Genomic DNA, 20,722 nt, shown 5'->3' on the forward strand with positions numbered 1-20,722 from the left:
TGCTGCTGTGAGGATGCTCTCAGCTCCCAAAGTTTCTCCCAGGTCTGGTCATGGGACTCCCCGGATCTGCAGAGCCCGCACAGGAGAATCTCCCGCATGGGGGAAAGGAGGCAAATCTCCCTCAGGCTGGAGAGCCCTGTCATTTCAGGGGTTATAAGCAGAAACAAATGGCAACTGAAAGAGGGGAAACCATCCAAAACTGGAAGATTAACCCCTGAAATAAAACAAACGGAGATATATAATCTGTTAATAAAAATCAACTCCTCTATACAGTTATCTGTCATTATGATAGCCCAGATGATTGAATTAGACCCAGTACTTAATGTCCATAGCTGCAGGGTATTCCTAACCTAATCAGGGATTTGTGGGCCTGTTAATTTCATGGTTTCACCCACACTCAGGGAGGGGCAGATGCGGGGCGTGCCTCTGAGGGACAGGAAATGTGTGGGACATTTCAGAATTCTGTCTGCCTCAGATATTCTGAATGTTTGCATTTCACAATAATAAAAAACGTATTTTCTGTGCAAATTTGACATTTTATGAAGCTGCGTGTTAGACAATTTAAATGTCTGAGGAAAAATCCCCAACTGATTTGGCAACGAGTCATTTATCAGGTACTCTGAGGGTAAACTGGGCTGGTAAGGAGAATATGGAAATATTTATTTCAATTTTTACATTATATACATATATGTATACATAGGTTGCAGAGAAGCACAGAAGAGATAAAGTTTTTCAAGCACAAAAATATGTATCACATTTGGAGAAAACTATGTTGGGTAAAAGGCATAAAATTAGTTCAGAAGATAAAGTAGACACTAAAATACCTGACTTTTAAAGAGCTTTCATATATTTTTAAATATTTGGTAGAAGATATTAAATTACTACATTATTGCCATTATGTTGAACATATTTAAAATAATGATCTAGTTATTTTATTTTTAAATAACAAAATTTGCAGTATGTCAAACATCTTTTGCAGCTATTTAAACTTGTAATGAACACTTAGATGTCTGCATAAAAATAAATGAGAAATATAAAAATTTAAAACCTTTTAAAGATTGAAGACCAATACCCCCATACTTTATTTATGCCATTAATTATTAAACTGAGAATTACTCAACTTCTCAGTTCAATAAATTAATATAAATATTAAACTTAAAATTACTCAAATTCTAAGCAATTTGCCTTCTCAACATTTCTTTCCTAATTCTGATTTTGCTGGTACAAAATCAAAGGTCCTAAAAGAATCTGAGAACTTGGCAGCACTTCACTGCATATGAAGATATGAGTCTGTACTTGAATCAAATACTTGAAGCATTCTTTTGATGGGTTTTCTTTATTTTTTATTGAAAAAAAATAAATTTAGTTTTTAATTAATTAACTAATTAATTAATTTAATTAATTAACTAACTAATTTCATTAATTAATTAACATTGACTGTTAATTAGCCTCTAATTAACATCATAATAAGTATTAAACTAGATTGTAATACTTCAAAGTAAAAATTGGCCCACATTTGATATGGGCCCATATTTGACTTGTCTTCTGGTATTTTATTGAATGCAGAACATGATAGCAAGACCTGGAACTCATGTGATAATGATATTGAATACAAGTTCATTTAATATTAACATTGTTGAAAATTTTTCCTTGCTGTAACATTAAGAATAATCTAATCACTTGGATTACTGGTGCTTCAGGAATAAAACTAACCATGAGAATAACATAGTGATAGTCTTCAATAAATAGAGCTTAAACTGGAGTCTATGACAGTCAATGAAAAGAGTGACTCAAAGTTCTGAGACCTTATTATACCTTGATACTGAATAGCCAATTTCACTTAACTCATCTGAGGAGGCATGAATGTGGTACAAGAACACCTGTGAAACTCATGCGTAATCCGACACCTTCACTTCCCCATCTCAGCAACACATATTTACATCAAAGCCTTTCCAAGCCACCCAAGGCTTTCCCTTTTCAATATTTACTAGTACTAAAGGCATGATCAGTAGGTTATAAGCAGAAACAAATGGTAACTCAAAGAGGGAGAACCATCCAATACTGGAAAATTAACCCCTGAAATGAAACAAACACAGATACATAATCTGTTAATAAAAATCAACTACTGTATACAGTTACCTCTCATTATACTCTAAGGAGAGACTGAATGTATCTAAGCTTTTTATATCCCCCATTTCTCTCTTAAAGACTATGTGGTTCTTTACCTACAGGCTAGAGAAAGGCCTGTATTTATGATTTTTAAAATGAAGTGGGGATGAAAAGGCTATATGCCCCAAGAAATACGCAAGATAATTGAGGCATAAAGAAAAAATTAATGTCCATTTATGCTTATTTTTATCTAAAAAGCAAGAATTAAATTTCTAATATTTAATAGACAAAATATAGCACATAAACAAAGTTTATAAATAACAAGCTATATGCTGGGTTATTCAAAAATATTTTACTGGCTCACACCTATAATCCCAGCACTTTGGGAGGCCAAGGAGGGCAGATCACTTGAGCCCAGGATTTGGAGACCAACCTAGGCAAGATAGTGAAAACCTATATTTATTGCAAAAACCTCAATTGTTTTTGCACCAAGCTAATACAAAAAATACTAAAATTATCCAGGCGTGGTGGCCCGTGCCTGTGGTCCCAGATACTTGGGAGGCTGAGGTGGGAAGATGGCTTGAGCCTAGGAGGCAAAGGTTGCAGTGAGCGGAGATCACGCCACTGCACTCCAGCCTGCGTGACAGAGCAAGACTCAGTCTCAAAAAAAAAAGTACATGATCTTCTGCACAGATTAGATAACCTTCCATGTAAACTATCACAGATCGGGAAGAACCAGCTCATATTTTATAGTGCTCCAGAGAAAAATTACAGACACTTTCTAAGCATCAGTGTCAGGATAATTTTTGAATTGCTTTTTAAAAAGATAAAAGCACTTAAAATTTTTTCCACTAAAAAGTGTCATCATTCTTCATCCCATTATGCTTATTTCAGAGCATTATTCTTACTCTGAAATCCCTTGTAATGTTTTTAAAGCATTTCTGCCATTTCTATTCTATGGCCAATTAAATTTTTAAAAAATTATGTCAGAACTGCCATTGTTATTTTGCAGAATGTTTGCAAAAGCATTCATGACAATCAGAGCCTTTCTGGATACATCTATAAAGGTGCTGGCAGAGGAAACTGGTAAAACTGTTATTCCCCCAAAACAGTGACGTGACTCTCGTTTTCAAATTAAAAATAAGAAAGAAACATACCAATTAGGTGGCTGTTTTTCAGATCCTTGACAGGTTCTTTTTAGACGTATCCTCTTTTTTGAATACATACTCAAAAAAATATTTTCAACAAATATCTATTGCACATTTTTCTACATGCTGTGTATTATGGAGGAAATGGTGTGAATATGTACAAAATTTAAACTTTTCCTTCCTAGACATGAAAGATCTGGTATTTTAAAGTTTTTTTTTTTTTTTTTTTTTTTCCATTTTACCCTGGCAGGGGAATTTCTTAACTGTCATGGTCTTTCAGAAAAGCAGTCAATGCTTTAGATGCCCTAAATCTACCAAGTATAGTTCCAGGCATTTATTTCCTACTTGGTTTATCCTGTTGTAATTTCTTTAATTATTACACAGATACTGAATTTAAACACATAATTGAAAGTGTTTATGATATTCAGAGAGCATAAGTGTTTCATTTTATTGTCGCAAAATTTCTTGTTGGGTATCAAATACGTACAAGCAGAAGTTAGGTCTCTGAGGACTCTAAAATGAATCTGAAGTTTACAAAAACCAGCACGGTGCTTACAAGCTATTTTGATGCTTCCTTTTTTAGCTGAACAATATAAAAAGGAACTGGAAAAGAAAGATGAGTTCCCTGCATGGTAGAACACAGAAGCTACATGGACTGGGAAGATTCATTCCAACTCTTCATCCTACCAGACCTGAATCGACTCTGCTCTCCCGTGAGCACCCCCATCCTTTAACTTCCGGGTATGGAAAGATCAAGACAGAAGAAAATAAAAGAAGAAGAAAAAAAGGGGCAAGGGAACAGAAAAGAAAGAGAGGTATGCTCTATAGGAACTGGCATTTCCTTAGAAGTGGAACAAGAAAATTCAAACCCAACTATGCCCCTCCGTCCCCTAACCCTTCCCTATCGAAGCAAGCTGGCTCCTCTGAACCACTGTACTGAGATCTCTAACAATGCTGTGCTAACTTTCCCCTGCCTTGTTCCTCTAACAGCTCTCTGCCCATCCTTGAATAATGAGAATCAGCTGACAGACTCTGGGTCTTAGAGATTTGTATGCTTCACTTGTTTTTAGAATTGGGCATGAGATCCAAGGGGGTGACAATCTCAGAGCATAGTAAGAAACACGTATTTATTCCTAAAGACTTTCAGGTTGACTGTAGTGTGCATTTATCTTGAATGATTTGATTTCTGGGGTGTGTGTGTGCGTGTGAGCATGTATGTGTTGTGTAAGAATTGTATTACCACTAAAACTCTCCGGAATATAGTAAGACCAATATAGATTTAACACTTCGGTTAGTTGGTTGATTTTATTATTTTTTCTCCATAAAAATAAATGATTATTTTATTTTATAATTTCTGTTTAGGTACCATCACTGAGTGTTATTAAAAAGGGAAAAAATGCAAGCTAAAAAGAAAATAAAAGGGAGAAAAAGATGATTACCAACAAATTGTTCAGAATACATCTGTTTTTTTAACATTGCTTATTAACATTTATTTTGTAAGTATTTAGTGTTCACTGAAATTATAGCAATAGTCTCCTGCTTCTCAGCAGACCACATTGTCACCTCCCTCAAAAAATTATATATATGTACAATATATATAGTATTTATATCTTTATATATTACACTTATATATAATTTTTATATATTGGTATGTATATCTATATGCCTATATAGATATATACACACCTATATATGTGTGTGTGTGTGTGTAAAAGCACATATATATCAGATGGAATATATAAAATCGGATATATAAAAGCACATATATATCAGATGGAAACGCATCAGTTCCTACCCTTAAAGGTACCTACATCTGTATCCAGATCAGATTTTTCAGATTTCTCCCTTCCCTTTCATCACAATGATGATTCCTCCCCCACCTATAAATTATTCTCTGCCTATGGTCTAAGTCCCACAGTAGCCTCTCTGAAAAGTCCCTTATTGATTTATTTCTGTCTTTCCTCTCTACTAACTTTATCCCAGAAGCAGTTAAATACTGTCAAATGTTTCCTGTCTTGAAAATAATTAACTTTGCTCTCCTCATCTACGCACTAGCTATTGGCTATTCTCCTCCCACGTAAGAAGTGGGCTCCTTCTGAGAGCTGTTAATCCGTCCTGTCTCCTCTTGGTCAACTTCTGTTGACTTCTCAAGTCTGGCTTCTGCCTTCATCATGCCACTGACACTCCTCTCATATGTCAAATGCAGGATTTGACAATGTTCACCACTCACTTCCTTTAAAAGAAAAATCCTCTTCCTGTGGCTTCTGGATCAGGTCCCCAAGCTATTCTAGGTTGATTTCCCAGTGTTGACATACTTCTTTTTTTTTTTTTTTTTTTTTTTGAGATAGAGTCTTGCCCAGGCTGGATGGAGTACAATGGTGCGATCTTGGCTCACTGTAACCTCCACCTCCTGGGTTCAAGTGATTCTCCTGCCTCAGCCTCCTGAGTAGCTGGGATTACAGGCTCACACCACCATGCCCAGCTAATTTTTTGTATCTTTAGTAGAGACGGGGTTTCATCATGTTGGTATCGAACTCCTGACCTTGTGATCCACCTGCCTCAGCCTCCCAAAGTGCTGGGATTACAGGCATGAGCACCACCCCAGGCCGACATACTTCTAAGTCTCCTACTGAGCTCATCTTTTCCTAGTTGCCTGAATGGTCATCAATTATCAGGGTCATTCTCTCAGTCTCTTGCTTTCAAACTCCTTTCTCTGGTTCTCCTGACAACCTCATCCATTCTTGCCTTTTACAACCATCTCTATGCTAATGAATGCACCTCCGATTTTCTCTCTTCATTTTCAGCTTATAGAATTTCAAAAATTGAAGAAACACAATGGAAAGAGGAATTAAAACATGTATTCCTTACACCATAGGTCTGGCGCCAACTTTGAAGTTGTTTTATTTCCCCAAAACTTTGTAGCATTTATGCATCTAAATGTTGCATCACAGGTTGTGAGGGTCTTGATAAAAGCAGAATTATTTGCACAGTATTTGTTTTTAAACTGGAGATTAAATTGTCAACAAACTGCTTATTACATGTTTAGTAATATGACAAGGGGGGTTAGATGATGTTAACTTTGAACTGAATTATTAAATGTTGAATCTGGGTAATGAGTGCATAGGGATACATTATCTAGCATGTGTTTAAGTTTTCCATAATAAAAAGTTTCTTTTTAATTTCTACCTTCATAGTGCTCACATGCTACTTTACAAAATACTCACAGAATTCTAGGTTCAAAGGAATTGAACCAAAAATTAACCTAATCCCACCACCTTTCAATGGGACTAGAGAAACTAAGTGACGTTTTCATGTTTCCTAGTTTCTTACACAAAGGTATTGTTGAAAATGACAGTATGTAGACCTATGTATTAAATATGAAATTTAACCAGAGCTGACTGTGTATTGAGCCCTTTCCAAGGGTCAAGAGAATTGAGATTAACCATTTGTACAAAATTTATACTACAGCCTTTGAACCAGTGAACAAGCTAGAATAATGTAGAACATTTAGGGCAGACATCTTTAAGGTTCACTATAAAAACTGCAGAGAAAGGAGCATACCACAAAAACTTTCCACTCTTGAAAACATGGATCTCTGAATCAGCTTTGAGAAGGTGACAGCTTTGGGTTTTGTGCTTTGAGGAACTCCTAGTTTAAAAATGAAGATACCTGCCTGTGCACTGAACACCTTCCCAAATGTTGCCATGTTGCCTGCTGGAAATTTGTGTGTGTGTGTGTGTGTGTGTGTGTGTGTGTGTGTGTGTGTGTGTGACGGAATCTCACTCTATCACCCAGGCTGGAGTGTGATGGCGCCATCTCGGCTCATCACAACCTCCACCTCCCAGGTTCAAGCGATTCTCCTGCCTCAGCCTCCCGAATAGCTGGCACTACAGGTGCGCATCACCACGCCTGGCTAATTTTTGTATTTTTAGTAGAGACGGGGTTTCTCCATGTTGGTCAGGCGGATCTCAAACTCCCGACCTCAGATGATCTGCCCCCCTCGGCCTCCCCAAGTGCTGGGATTACAGGCATGAGCCACCGCACCCGTCCTCCTGTTTGAATATCTTAAGCACTCCTATCAACATACATGCCTGTAGTGGGCTGAATGGCGGCACCCAAAAAGATGGCATCCAGTATCATCTGTTTGGGCTCTCAGTGCAATCACATGTTCTGGGCTCTCAATGCAACCTCCTGTATCCTTTTAGGAAAGGGTCTGAGTTTGGGGACAGACACACAGAGGAGAGATACACATAGAAGTGGTAGGTGACATGAAGATGGAGCACAGAGAGACACAGCCACAAGCCAAGGGACAGCTGCAGCCACGAGAAGCTGGAAAAGGAAAGGATCACATTCATCCCTAGAACCTCCGGGGAGTAAGGTTCTGCTGACACCTTAATTTCAGACTTCTCCAGAATTGTGAGAAAAGTAATTTCTGTTGTTTTAAGCTACCTAGCGTGTGCCGATGTGTTACGACAGCCCTGGGAAACTAACGCAGTGCTACGTTTCTTTCCTTCTGTTAAAGCTACTCAGCTATGCAACACGCTACTGGCTGCTACCTTAGAGTTGAAGAGAATTTGTGTCTCTAATAACATGATGACAGACTTTAAGAGGATTCCTTCGAGAACTTATTTGCATGAAGTAAAGATTCAGTCTCAGAGTTTTCAATATTCATCACATGCGGCTATGAGAAGGTCCCTTACTCTTCACTGCATGGGCCTCCGTGTGAGAGGAGGTGTGGAGTGAGTGCTTAACATCGGCAGACAGAGCAGCGTTCACTTAAACACGTACTGATCCGTATCATGAGCAAAGTGGTGTGCTGTCACTGCTACTGTAATGGGCACGGCTGAAGACTGGTCCTATGACTTTCTGCAGCTCAGAAAGATGCTTAATGGTGTTTAGAAACAGGACTGCCTCCATAATTGGCAGGAACCTGTGAAAAATAAAAATGTAGGGCTTCTTGTTCAAAAATTATCCAGAATATCAAAACAGCAGAAAATTAAGTCAAGTACAGGGCTCTTCGGAGAATGGGAGCCTGTGCAACTGCGCAGACACAATGTCTGTGAAACCAGCTGTGCTTGGACATATTCAGTTCAAGGAGAGCGTGTTGTCAGGGAAAAACCTTCAGAGATGACTCTCCCAGAAAAAAAAAAAAAGGGGGGGGAACCTGGAACAAGTTTCCCCTATACCTCAGTGTGGCGGAGACCCAGGGTTAGAATACTGTGGCTGGTGAAGACAGAGCCTCTCAGAGTAGAATGAGAGACAACGAGTCTCCCAGATAATTAGAGACAGTGATGGGAAATAAACTGAAGCTCGGCCTGGTGATGGCTATCAGAGGAAAGCAAGAGCGCCTTAGCAACATAATTAACAAAGACTCTAATCTAGCCTTGAGGAACCATATTTATTAACAAGCTAAATATAGGTAGATATTAGTACACAGTAACAATATCAAACATATTAATATGTATATGCTAATATATTGAAATTTATGTACATGTATATCTATCTTTTAGCCATTTACTCCTTATTATCTTTATCCCATAGCATTTAAATACTGCCAAATACTATATGTTACGTATGTATACAATTTCATGTATATTAGTATACAATACTATTTTAAGTAATATATTTAATATTTTATAAAATTAGCATATATAAATTATCTTATATATGATTGTGTATGTAATACATGTGGGGATTTTTTTTTTTTTTTTTTTGAGGCTTGCTCTGTCACCCAGGCTGGAGTGCAATGGCGTGATCTCGGCTCACTGCAACCTCCGCCTCCCAGGTTCAAGCAATTCTTCTGCCTCAGCCTCCCGAGTAGCTGGGACTACATGCACCCGCCACCATGCCTGGCTAATTTTTTGCATTTTAGTAGAGACAGGGTTTCACCATGTTGCCCAGGCTGGGCGAGAACTCCTGAGCTCAGGCAATCTGCCTGCCTCAGCCTCCCAAAGTGCTGGGATTACAGGCGCGAGCCACACTGAAGGAAGCATTTAGACCAATGCATTTTTTTTAACCTTTATCTTAGGTTTGGGAGTACAAATGAAGGTTTGTTATACAGATAAAAACGTGTCATGGGGGTCTGTTGTACGTATTATTTCATTACCTGGGTACTAAGCCCAGTACCCAATAGTTATCTTTTCTGCTCCTCGTCCTCCCCCCACCCTCCACCTTCAGGTAGACTCCAGTGTCTGTTGTTTCCTTCTTTGTTTTTTGGTTTCTCTTTTTTATGAGACACAGTTTTACTCTGTCACCCAGGCTGGAGTGCAGTGGCGCAATCTCGGCTCACTGCAACCTCCACTTCCCAGGTTCAAGTGATTCTTGCACCTCAGTCTCCTGAATAGCTGGGATTACAGGCGTGCACCACCAGCCTGACTAATTGTTGTATTTTTAGTAGAGATGGGGTTTCACACCATGTTGGCCAGGCTGGTCTCAAACTCCTGACCTCAAGCGATCTACCTGCCTTGGCCTCCCAAAGTGCTGGGATTACAGGAGTGAGCCACCATACCAGGCCATTGTTTCTTTCTTTGTGTTTATAAATTCTGATTATTTAGCTCCCACTTGGTTTCCTGTTCCTATTTTAGTTTGCTAAAGATAATAGCCTCCAGCTCCACCCATGTTCTCTCAAAAGACCTGATCTCATTTTTTATGGCTGCATAGTATTCCATGGTGTATATATACCATACTTTCTTTATTTAATCTGTCATTGATGGGCATTTAGGTTTATTTCCTGTCTTTGCTATTGTGAATAGTGCTGCAATGAACATTTGTGTGCATGTGTCTTTATGGTAGAATGACTTTTATTTCTATACACAGTAATAGGATTGCTGGGTCAAATGGTAGTTCTGCTTTCAGCTCTTTGAGGAATCACCATACTGCTTTCACAATGGTTATACTAATTTACACTCCCACCAACAGTGTATACGTGTTCCTTTTTCTCCACAACCTTGCCAGCATCTGTTATTTTTTGACTTTTTCATAATAGCCATTCTGACTGGTGTGGGATGGTATCTCATTGTGGTTTTGATTTGCATTTCTTTGATGATCAGTGATATTGAACTTTTATTCATATGCTTGTTGGCTACATGTATGTCTTCTTTTGAGAAGTGTACGTTCACGTCCTTTGCCCACTTTTTCATGGGGTTGTTAGTTTTTCTCTTGTGAATTTGCTTACGTTCCTTATAGATGCTGGATATTAGACCTTTGTCAGATACATAGTTTGCAAATATTTTCTCCCATTCTGTAGCTTGGCTATTTACTCTGTTGATAGTTTATTTTTCTGTGCAGAAGCTCTTAAGTTTAATTAGATCCCACTTGACAATTCTTGCTTTTAGTTGCAATTGCTTTTGGTGTCTTTGTCATGAAATCTTTGCCCGTTCTTATGTCCAGATCGGTATTGCCTAGGTTGTCTTCTAGGGTTTTGATAGTTTTGAGTTTTACATTTAAGTCTTTAATCCATCTTGAGTTGATTTTTGTGTATGATCTAAGGAAAAGGTCTAGCTTCAATCTTCTGCATATGGCTAGCCAGTTATCTCAGCACCATTTATTGAATAGTGAGTCTTTTCCCCATTTTTTTGTTTTTGTCAGCTTTGTCAAAGATCAGATGGTCATAGATGTGCAGCCTTATTTCTGAGCATTCTATTCTGCTCCATTGGTCTATGTGCCTCTTTTTATACCAGTACCATGCTGTTTTGGTTACTGTAGCCTTTGTAGTATAGTTTGAAGTTGGGTAACATGATGCCTCCAGCTTTGTTCTTTTTTCTTACGACTGCCTTGGCTATTCAGGCTCTTTTATGGTTCCATATAAATTTTAAAATAGTTTTTTCTAGTTCTGTGAAGAAAGTCATTGGTAGTTTGATAAAAATAGCATTGAATCTGTAAGTTGCTTTGGAGAGTATAGCCATTTTAATGATATTGATTCTTTTTATCCATGAGCATGGGATGTTTTTCCATTTGTTTGTATCTTCTCTGATTTCTTTGAGCAGTGTTTTGTAATTCTCTTTATAATTTGTAATTGAACAATATTTTGCCAATTCTTTCACCTCCCTAGTTAGCTATATTCCTGTGTATTTTATTCTTTTTGTGGTAATTGTGAATGGGATTGTCTTTCTGATTTGGCTTGAGATTTGGCTGTTGTTGGTATATAGGAATGCTAATGATTTTTGTACGTTGATTTTGTATCCTGAGACTTTGCTGAACTTGTTTATCAGTTGGAGGAGCTTTTGGGCCAGGACTATAAGGTTTTCTAGATATAGAATCATGTCATCTACAAACAGAGATATTTTGACATCCTCTCTTCCTTTCTGGATGCCCTTTATTTCTTTCTCTTTCCTGATTGCTCTGGCTAGGACTTCCAATATTATGTTGAATAGGAGTGGTGACAGAGGGCATCCTTGCCTTGTACTGGTTTTCCAGGGGAATGCTTCCAGCTTTCGCCCATTCAGTATAATGTTGGCCTGTCATAGATGACCCTTATTATTTTGAGGTATGTGTTTTCATTATCTAGTTTATTGAGAGTTTTTAACATGAATGGGTGTTGAATTTTATCGAAAGCCTTTTCTACATCTATTGAGATAATCATGTGGTTTTTGTCTTTAGTTCTGTTTATGTGATTAATCACATGTATTAATTTGCATATGTTGGAACAGACTTGCATCCTGGAGATGAAGCCTACTTGATCATGATGGACAAGCTTTTTGATGTGCTGCTGGATTTGATTTGCCGGTATTTTACTGAGGATTTTTGCATCAATGTTCATCAAGGATATTGGCCTGAAGTTTTCTTTTTTTGTCGTGTCTCTTCCAGGTTTTGGTATGAAGATGATGCTGGCCTCGTAGAATGAGCTGGGGAGGAGTCCCTTCTCCTCGATTTTTTGGAATAGTTTCTGTAGGAATGGTACCAGCTCTTCTTTGTACATTTGGTAGAATTCAGCTGTGAATCTGCCTGGTCCTGGTCTTTTTTTTTTTTTTTTTTTTCGGTTAGTAGGTTATTTATTACTGATTCAATTTCAGAGCCTGTTATTGATCTGTTCAGAGAATGAATTTCTTTCTGGCTCAGTCTTGAGAGAGTGTATGTGTTTAGGAATTTATCCATCTCTTTTAAGTTTTTCAGTTTTTGTATTTTATATGGAACCCTGTATTATATGTATAGGATACTAAGGAGGGACCTGACAGAAACACTGAAGGAAGCATTCAAACCAACAAATTTCAAAAAAAAAAAAAAAAATTTGAGACAGGGTCTTGCTCTGTCCCCCAGGATGACTGCAGTGGTACAATCACAGCTCACTGCAGCCTCAACCTCCCTGTCTCAAGCAATCTTTCCACCTCAGCCTCCCAAGTAGCTGGGACTATAGGCATGTACCACCATGCCTGGCTAATTTTTTTTTTTTTTTTTTTGTAGAGGCCAGGATCTTGTTATGTTGCCCAGGCTGGTCTTGAACTCCTGAACTCAAGCAGTCCTTCCACCTTGGCCTCCCAAAGTGCTGGGATTACAAGCGTGAGCTATTGCACCTGGCTTAAAAATAATTTTTTGTGTTTTATTTTTATGGGTCCATAGTAGCTGTATATAGTTATAGGGTACATGAGATATTTTGACACAGGCATACAATGCATAATGATCGCATCAGAGTAAATGGGGTATCCATCACCTCAAGCATTTATCCTTCCTCTGTGTTACAAACAATCCAAGTATACTTTTATTTTTAAATGTACAATAAATTATTGCTGGCTGTAGTCACCCTATTCTGCCACCATTCCGTCTAATTCATTCTGTCTAATTATATTTTTGTACCCATTAACCATTCCCACTTCCCCCTAACCCCACCCCCACTACTCTTCTCAGCCTCTGGTAACATCCTTCTGTTCTCTATCTCCATGAATTCAATTGTTTCAAGTTTTAGCTCCCACAAATGAGTGAGAACATGCAAAGTTTGAGTACCTGGATTATTTCAGTTAACATAATAACCTCCAGTTCCATCCGTGTCCTTGCAAATGACAGGATCTCATTCTTTTTTATGGCTGAATAGCACTTCATTGTGTATATTACCAGATTTCCTCATCCACTCGTCTGTTGATGAACACTTAAATTGCTTTCAAATCTGTGCTATTGTGAATAGTGCCTCAATGAACATGGGACTGTAGATCTCTCTCTAATATACTGATTTCCATTCTTTTGGGTATACATCTAGCAGTAGTATTGCTGGATCATATGGTAGTTCTATTTTTAGTTTTTTGAGAAACCTCCAAACTGTTCTCCATAGTGGTGGTACTAATTTACATTCCTACCAACGGTGTACAAGGGTTTTCTCCATATCCTTACCAACGTTCATTATTGCCTGTCTTTTGGATAGAAGCCATTTTAACTGGGGTGATATCTCATTGTACTTTTGATTTGCATTTCTCTGATGATCAATGATATTCAGCAGGTTTTTATATACCCGTTTGCCACTTGTATGTCTTCTTTGGGAAATGTCTATTCAAATCTTTTGCCCATTTTTTAATTGGATTATTATATTTTTTTCGTATTGAATTGTTTGAGCTCCTTGGGTATTCTAATTATTAATCCCTGGTCAGAGGGATAGTTTGCAATTATTTTCTTCCATTCTGTGGGTTGTCTCTTAACTTTGTTGTTTGTTTCCTTTGCTTTGCAGAAGGTTTTTAACTTGACATGACCTCATTTGTCCATTTTCACTTTGGTTGCCTGTGCTTGTGGGGTATTACTCAAGAAATCTTTGCTCAGACCAATGTCCTGAAGAGTTTCCCCAATGGTTTTATTTTACTAGTTTCACAGTTTGAGGCCTTAGATTTAAGTCTTTAATACATTTTGATTTTCTTTTTGTATATGGCAAGACATAGGGGTCTAGTTTCATTTTTCTGCATACAGATACCCAGTTTTCCCAACACCCCTTATTGAAGAAACAAGTCCTTCCCCCAGTGTGTGTTCTTGGCACATTTGTCGAAAATGACTTCACTACAGATGTATGGATTTCTTTCTGGGTTTTCTAGTCTTAAGCCAGTGGATTTTATCATGGCTCAAAACAGAAACAATGAGAGAAATAAGTAGTAGAGAAATACGTTCTAAATAACTTGCAGAACACAAGAAGTGGATTCTAGGATAAATCTGAACAGAAATTTGTCTATATCATATCCAACCGAGGGACTTTCACTGATTCTTTCATTAGAAGGCAAATGAGTTTATCATCACATGCACTAATGTTTTAAGGTTTTATAGCAATTTAAGCTTCCATTAACTTCCTAGTAAAATGAATGTAGTTTATATTACATGGTGTAATTCAGTCATACTCAATCAAACTTTTAGTCATCTCAAAATGCCATGAGGTTTAAAAAAATGTGTAATCACAGTTACAGAGAGTAATGTAGATCACTGTATAAATTCTGCCATCAAAGTCTAGCATTCCACAATAAGCAACTCCAGGAAACAAGAGTCCTTTACAGAATGTTATCACAATCGAAAGTGTATTTCTATCTTGGCACTGTATTTCACCAAGCACAGGGCAGGATAGAATGAAGAGTCAGACAAGACCTTGCCTCAGAGAGCTTACACTCCAGGAAGCAAAACCAAAATAGATACTTCTATATCTATATATCAACCTGTATCTGTATCTATAAGAAAAGTGCTAAATTCCAATTGAGCCTGAAATTTAGAAGTTGGAATAATCTCAATACTTCTTGAAACTCTCGAAATTGTCCATTTTCTCATTCCAATCCAAGTACTGTTAGTTGCCTGCATCCTTTTGTCTGTTCATACAGTGATATGTCTTCATGATGAGCCATCTCCTGGCTCGCCAGGGCCCAGTTACATTTTCAACAATCGAAATCCTTTTGCCTCTCATTCTCTCAGAGGAAACCACCATCTTACTAATAGCTAACACTGATTGAGCACTCTCCTGATTCCTGGCATGAATTATCTCATTTAGTACTTATAAAAATGCACAAGGGAAGTACTTTAATGTTTGCATTTTACAATTTAATAAACTGAGGTGCAGAGAGTTTAGGAAATTTGCCAAGTATCATGGGTAATAGGTGGAGGAGTCAGCGTTAGGGACTGTGCACAGCTTGAACTCTTATTCTGTCTCTTGTACTGCCTCTGGATTAGGAGAGCAGCTGCACTCCCGGTAGGTGAAATATTGTAACACATGTGCCAGAGTGAGAATTACAGCTTAGAACTGGGTCCCAGGTACAGTAAATTATCAGAGCTTGCATTCTGGATACAGCTTCTTTCAGTGATTTCTTATCCTCCCTTTTATGTATCTTATGTAATTCCTGTCTCATACAAACTGGCCTCTATATTTAGATTGCCCCTTCACTGTGTTGTAGGGTTTTCTTTTATAGAAAATTTGTTACTGATTATGCACTTTCGCAGGGTTTATTCAAAGCATTGACTCTTTCCCAATGAAAGAATTGCTTCAGCTCATATGCTGTATTTTCCTGGGAGTGGACTGGGAATGAGAGTTCTATTCACACAATCCTGCACCTTCCTTATTCTTGGTAGAGTGCTTGGTTCTGACTACCTGCCTCTGAGGCTGCATCTCCTCCATTCCCCATGCCTCTCCCCCTTCCAGGTGCTACAAACCACCATTCTAAAAGTTTGAACCTTTGAACTCCTGTGGCAGGTAATCAAGAGAGGAACTACTCATTTAGTCCAAGCTGAAAATAAATTCCCCTATTCTGTAGAACATAAACAGGGTTACACCTATATCTCACACTTAAATACTTCTGGTCTGAAGATTCCTGGAATTCATACTCTCTACTCATGTTCCTCCCAACATCACCTATGCTACCTTTATCATGTATATGTGTTCTTCTTGTTAAAATGAAGGTATATAAAAATGCTGCTTAAGTATAATCAACACACACACACACACACACACTAAAGATTCCCTCCAGAATGCATGTACTTATGCCAAGTAAGAGTTAGCAAAAAGAGAATAAAATGTGTAGAGTTCTGATATGTCAGAGGGCTTCTTCAAAGAATGGGATATGACCTCAAATTCCACCTATAAGCTGGCAACCTTGATTTACAAACAAGAGAACAGGGTAATATACTCACATAATTAACACTACCCAAAGACTGTAAAAAGTAAAGTAATATGTAATGTACCTAGTAAATCTATGAGTCAACCATCCTTTGTCCTTTCATTGCATTGGTGTTCTTAACCATTGGTGTTTGGGGGTCTTAACCATGGAAGATTTTGGGGCCTCAATATTTCAAATACTCTGTCTAGAAAACCTTTACATAAAAATATACTGTCATTCAGCTTGATCATCTTTTTTCTTAATTTTTTTTTTATTTTGACCTTCATTTTTGTTCATTTCTTTAAGTATTTCAAACACATCTTACTGAAGGTACCCTCTCCTCTGACTCCACATCTCAAAGCAAATGAATACAGACAGACAGACAGACAGACACACACACACACACACACACACACACACGCCAAGATGGCAAAGGATGAATCCAAATTCACAAGACCAATCAATAGCAAAACAGACACACTTAAGTACAAATATTTTTACATTCCAGTTCAGTCAGTGTTCTGTCCACTGAACCATGCTACTCTAGTAGGACGTCTAGTACATTGTTACTGATCAGCAATTGCCAAATGTTTAACTACCAGTAAAAACAGCTTTGTGTTCAATCTATGAATGATACCGAGGTCAAAGTCAAACGGCCTCCAACCACTGCATTATTATCCCATCTATTGTTCCCAATTCAGTGCTGCAGCCAGCCAACGCAAATCAGCCTTTCCTGGTGATTTATTGCCTTTCTATTGCAGCCATACCTCCCCCAGCAAGAATAGGAGCCATGACTAAAGCAAATCACAACGTTACCATTCTGGAAAGAGGGTCTTGAATGCAGGCAGCCACCAGTACCAGTATCTCCTGCCAGGTGGAAGCACAGCTCTGGGTCACAGGACTTCTCAACAAAGACACATTTGGTTACCTCCTGACACAGAGGGTCAGATGGGTTTTGTGAGCTATTCATTAAATTTTACCACAGTTCTTCATTTTCTCTGCCTACATCAAGCTTCCTCCATCTGGAATTTTCTCAGATGAACTGAGCTTTCAGCAGCATCCACTCCACTTCCAAATCATCAGTTTATTACAGGATTTATTCACCAAAATAGGTGCAGTTAAAAACATATTCAAATGGTAGATTTTTTACTTTTGATATTTGCATAGATGCCTTATTCTAGTAACTGTTCTACTGTTTTGAGAGAAAGCAGAGAAAGAGTATTTCAAGGAGGAAATAATTTGATAATTATAAAACATTGGAGCCAGAAGGGCCTCAATTCCAACTTCTGTCTTGGAATTGTCCCTTTACCTCAGTATAGAGAAGGTATGGAGAAGCTGAGTCACCTTCAGGTCACACTAGAAAACCAGGCTAATATCTCAAACTGAAACTGAGGCCTCCAGACTCTCTGTAGAAACGTTTCATAGCCCACAATGTGTTGCCCTTTATTGCACTATCAACATGAAGCAGCCACTATCAGCAACCGGTCATTAGGTACCAGCTAGTGACTCGCATGATGGGCTGGCTTTTATTCTCATTATTAGCTATTTATTTTCTTCATATTAAGTAACAAAGATAAAAAAGTAATCCAATAGGTCTTGTAAATTTTATTTCCTATTCTTATTCACAAAACAAGTGAGCAAGGATAAAGCTCTTATTACATAATAAATAGAAACAGTCACTACATTCATACACCTTATCATTCATATATAGATAACAGCAACTGGAACCCTTAGCAATGGATTGGTTTTTTTAAAAAAAACTAATTTGAGATACTCAAAAAGTCTTTCTTTCATTGTTAATCATTATGATATCAGAATAGTAACTATATAAAACATCTTTTTATTCTGTAATTATTTAGAAAGAAAAAAATTAAATTAGCATCAGCAGACCTGGTTACAGGATTTAGTTGGTATCATGGGAACATGGCATAGCACCATCGTTGTCAGTCTCAGCTGCACATTTGAAACATCTGAGGAACTTTTCAAATCTCAATAGCCAAGTCATAGTTACAACTGGTTTAAAAAAAAAAAAAAAATCTATAGAGTTGGGATCAAACCACCAGTACTTTTAAAACTCCCCAAGAAATTTCAATCTTCAGCCAAGTCTGATAATCACTGGCATAATTACAAGCTTTACATAAAATATATACAACATTGGGGCCTGGTGTGATGCCTCACACCTGTAATTCCAGCACTTTGGAAGAACTATATATAGTTCTATATAAATATATAAATATATAAATATAAATATATATTTATATATTTGTATATTTGTATATTTATATATAAATATATAAATATACACATAATATTAATTTTAATACTTTAATAATTTAATAAACTATTGATTTATTAATACATTTATTAATTTATTAAAATAAATATTAATTTAAATAATTTGATAATTTAATAAGATTAATAAATTAAATTATTTGATAATTTAATTAATTTAAATAAAATAAATATAAATATATATAAAACATATATATATTTATATATATGTACCCACACACAACATTGAATCCTGCATCTGTCCCTTACTTTGTAAACTTGGGCAAGTTTGTTATCACTCTGTGCCTCAGTTTCTTTTCAGTAATGCGATGGTGATGATTGATGATGATGACAATGATACCTTGTAGTGTTGTTATGTGGATCGTTGCTAAGGTACATAAATCTCTCCCACAGCACATGACAAAGGACTGGCAAGCAACTAATATTAGACATTAGTTTATGCAAAAATTCTGTTTCCATTTGTAGTAGAATAGCTTGTATCAGACTAAATCTCCTATAATAAGCATTATAAACTCCAGACAAATTTTCTTTAGACTGTGTGAAGGCACTGGTGTACAATCCAAAGCAGGCAGAAACTGAAGGAGCACAGTAGATGAGTTCCGTAATTAGTTGACTTTTCCCCTGATAACACATTCAGGCTCACAGCAGTACAAGGAGAAAATGAAAATCAACCAAGAAACGTCATCCTATTGGGAAAAGGACAGGAAGACAAGTTCAGAGATTCTAGCAGAACATGAAATTGGAAGAAAAATATTCAGAAAAAAGGAAGACACAGAGTGGATACTGCCAAATCGGCATACAAACTCTCCTCGAATCCTTGGCTTTTACCTAAACTGTCTATTTTCATGGTGACAATCTAAGTAATCCAGAAGAAAGCAGCACCTGAAAGGATGAATAACTGAGAAAATATATCAGCAGCTACCTTGTCTCTCCAGCGTACAGCTCAAGTCTGGCTAGGTTAGAGGAGCTTGATAAACACCGTTGCTGTTCATTAAGACTCTACAAGGACCACACATTAGGAGTAAGAAACACATATCATGACTAAGGTCTATGGCACAGAACTAACGGGAAAGCTAAAACAGATGCTCATTCAAAAACTCTAAAACCAAGCCTCCAAAAGATCAAGAGAATATGCTAGTAACTTAGTCACCATCCAAAGCAAAATTTAACACTCTATAAAAAGATAACAAAAGGTTTATCATCTTAAGTGTTTATCACACAATCAAAAATTACTAGGCCAACAAAAACAAACACATAGAAATAGGACCCACAGCTAACAGGAAAAAAAAAAAAAAAAGTAAATAGGAGCAGACCCTCACTGGTGATGTTGACATGTTGACTTTGATGTTGAAATCAGCAAAGGCTTTAAAACAGTTAATAGAATTCTGACTAAAAATTTGGGGGAAAAGGTGGACAAAATAGATGAATAGATGTGGAATCTCAGCACAGATGTAGAAACCTAAAATAAAAAAAAATCATAAAAATTATGAAACTGAATATACATCACCATAAATAAAAAGTTTGTTTAATCAGTTTAATTGCAGGCCAGACTTACAGAAGAAAGAATAAGCAAATTAACTTAAAAACAGGAATATAGAAACAAAGAATAAATTCACACACAGGAACAGAGCATACAAGACCTCTAGGGCAATATTTTGTCATCTAACATATGTAACTGAGGTCCCAGAAAGAGATTAGAATGAAAGAGTAAATACTTGAAGAGATAATGGCTAAAACCTAAAACCGATAAAAATACATCAACAGATCCAAAAAATTTGCAAACTGCAAGCAGGACAAACACAAAGATAAACCCATCTAGGAACCTTTTGGCCAGACTGGTTAAAACTAATGATTAAAATAAAATATATTAAAAACAATCAAAAAAAATTATGCATTATATTCAGGGTGATAGGAATAAATATGATGATTGACTTATGGGAAGAAAGATAGAAGATAATGAAATGATATCTTTAAAATGCTACATGAAAAATGTTAACTGTTCATCTTTCAAAAATGAAGGTAAATTAAAGCCATTTTCAGACAATGGCTTAGAGAATTTTATTGTAAGGAAAACCTCACTACCAGAAATGTTAAAGCAAGTTCCTCAGGCTGAAGGAAATGACAACATATGAAAAGTCC

General features: G+C 37.0%; 1 long non-coding RNA gene across 1 annotated transcript in view; it reads right to left on the bottom strand.

The window, feature by feature from the left end:
- Positions 1 to 1,862: 1,862 nt before the first annotated feature.
- Positions 1,863 to 20,722, bottom strand: part of LOC140711592 (uncharacterized) — a 39,172-nt gene continuing 20,312 nt past the window's right edge. The window contains exons 2-3 of the long non-coding RNA XR_012092861.1: positions 8,046 to 8,187; positions 1,863 to 2,076 (exon numbers count right to left, since the gene is read on the bottom strand). This is a non-coding gene — a long non-coding RNA (uncharacterized lncRNA). The remainder of the gene's footprint in view (positions 2,077 to 8,045; positions 8,188 to 20,722) is intronic.

This window comes from Chlorocebus sabaeus, chromosome 4 (genome assembly GCF_047675955.1).
Source record: "Chlorocebus sabaeus isolate Y175 chromosome 4, mChlSab1.0.hap1, whole genome shotgun sequence".
Classification (NCBI taxonomy): Eukaryota; Metazoa; Chordata; class Mammalia; order Primates; family Cercopithecidae; genus Chlorocebus; species Chlorocebus sabaeus.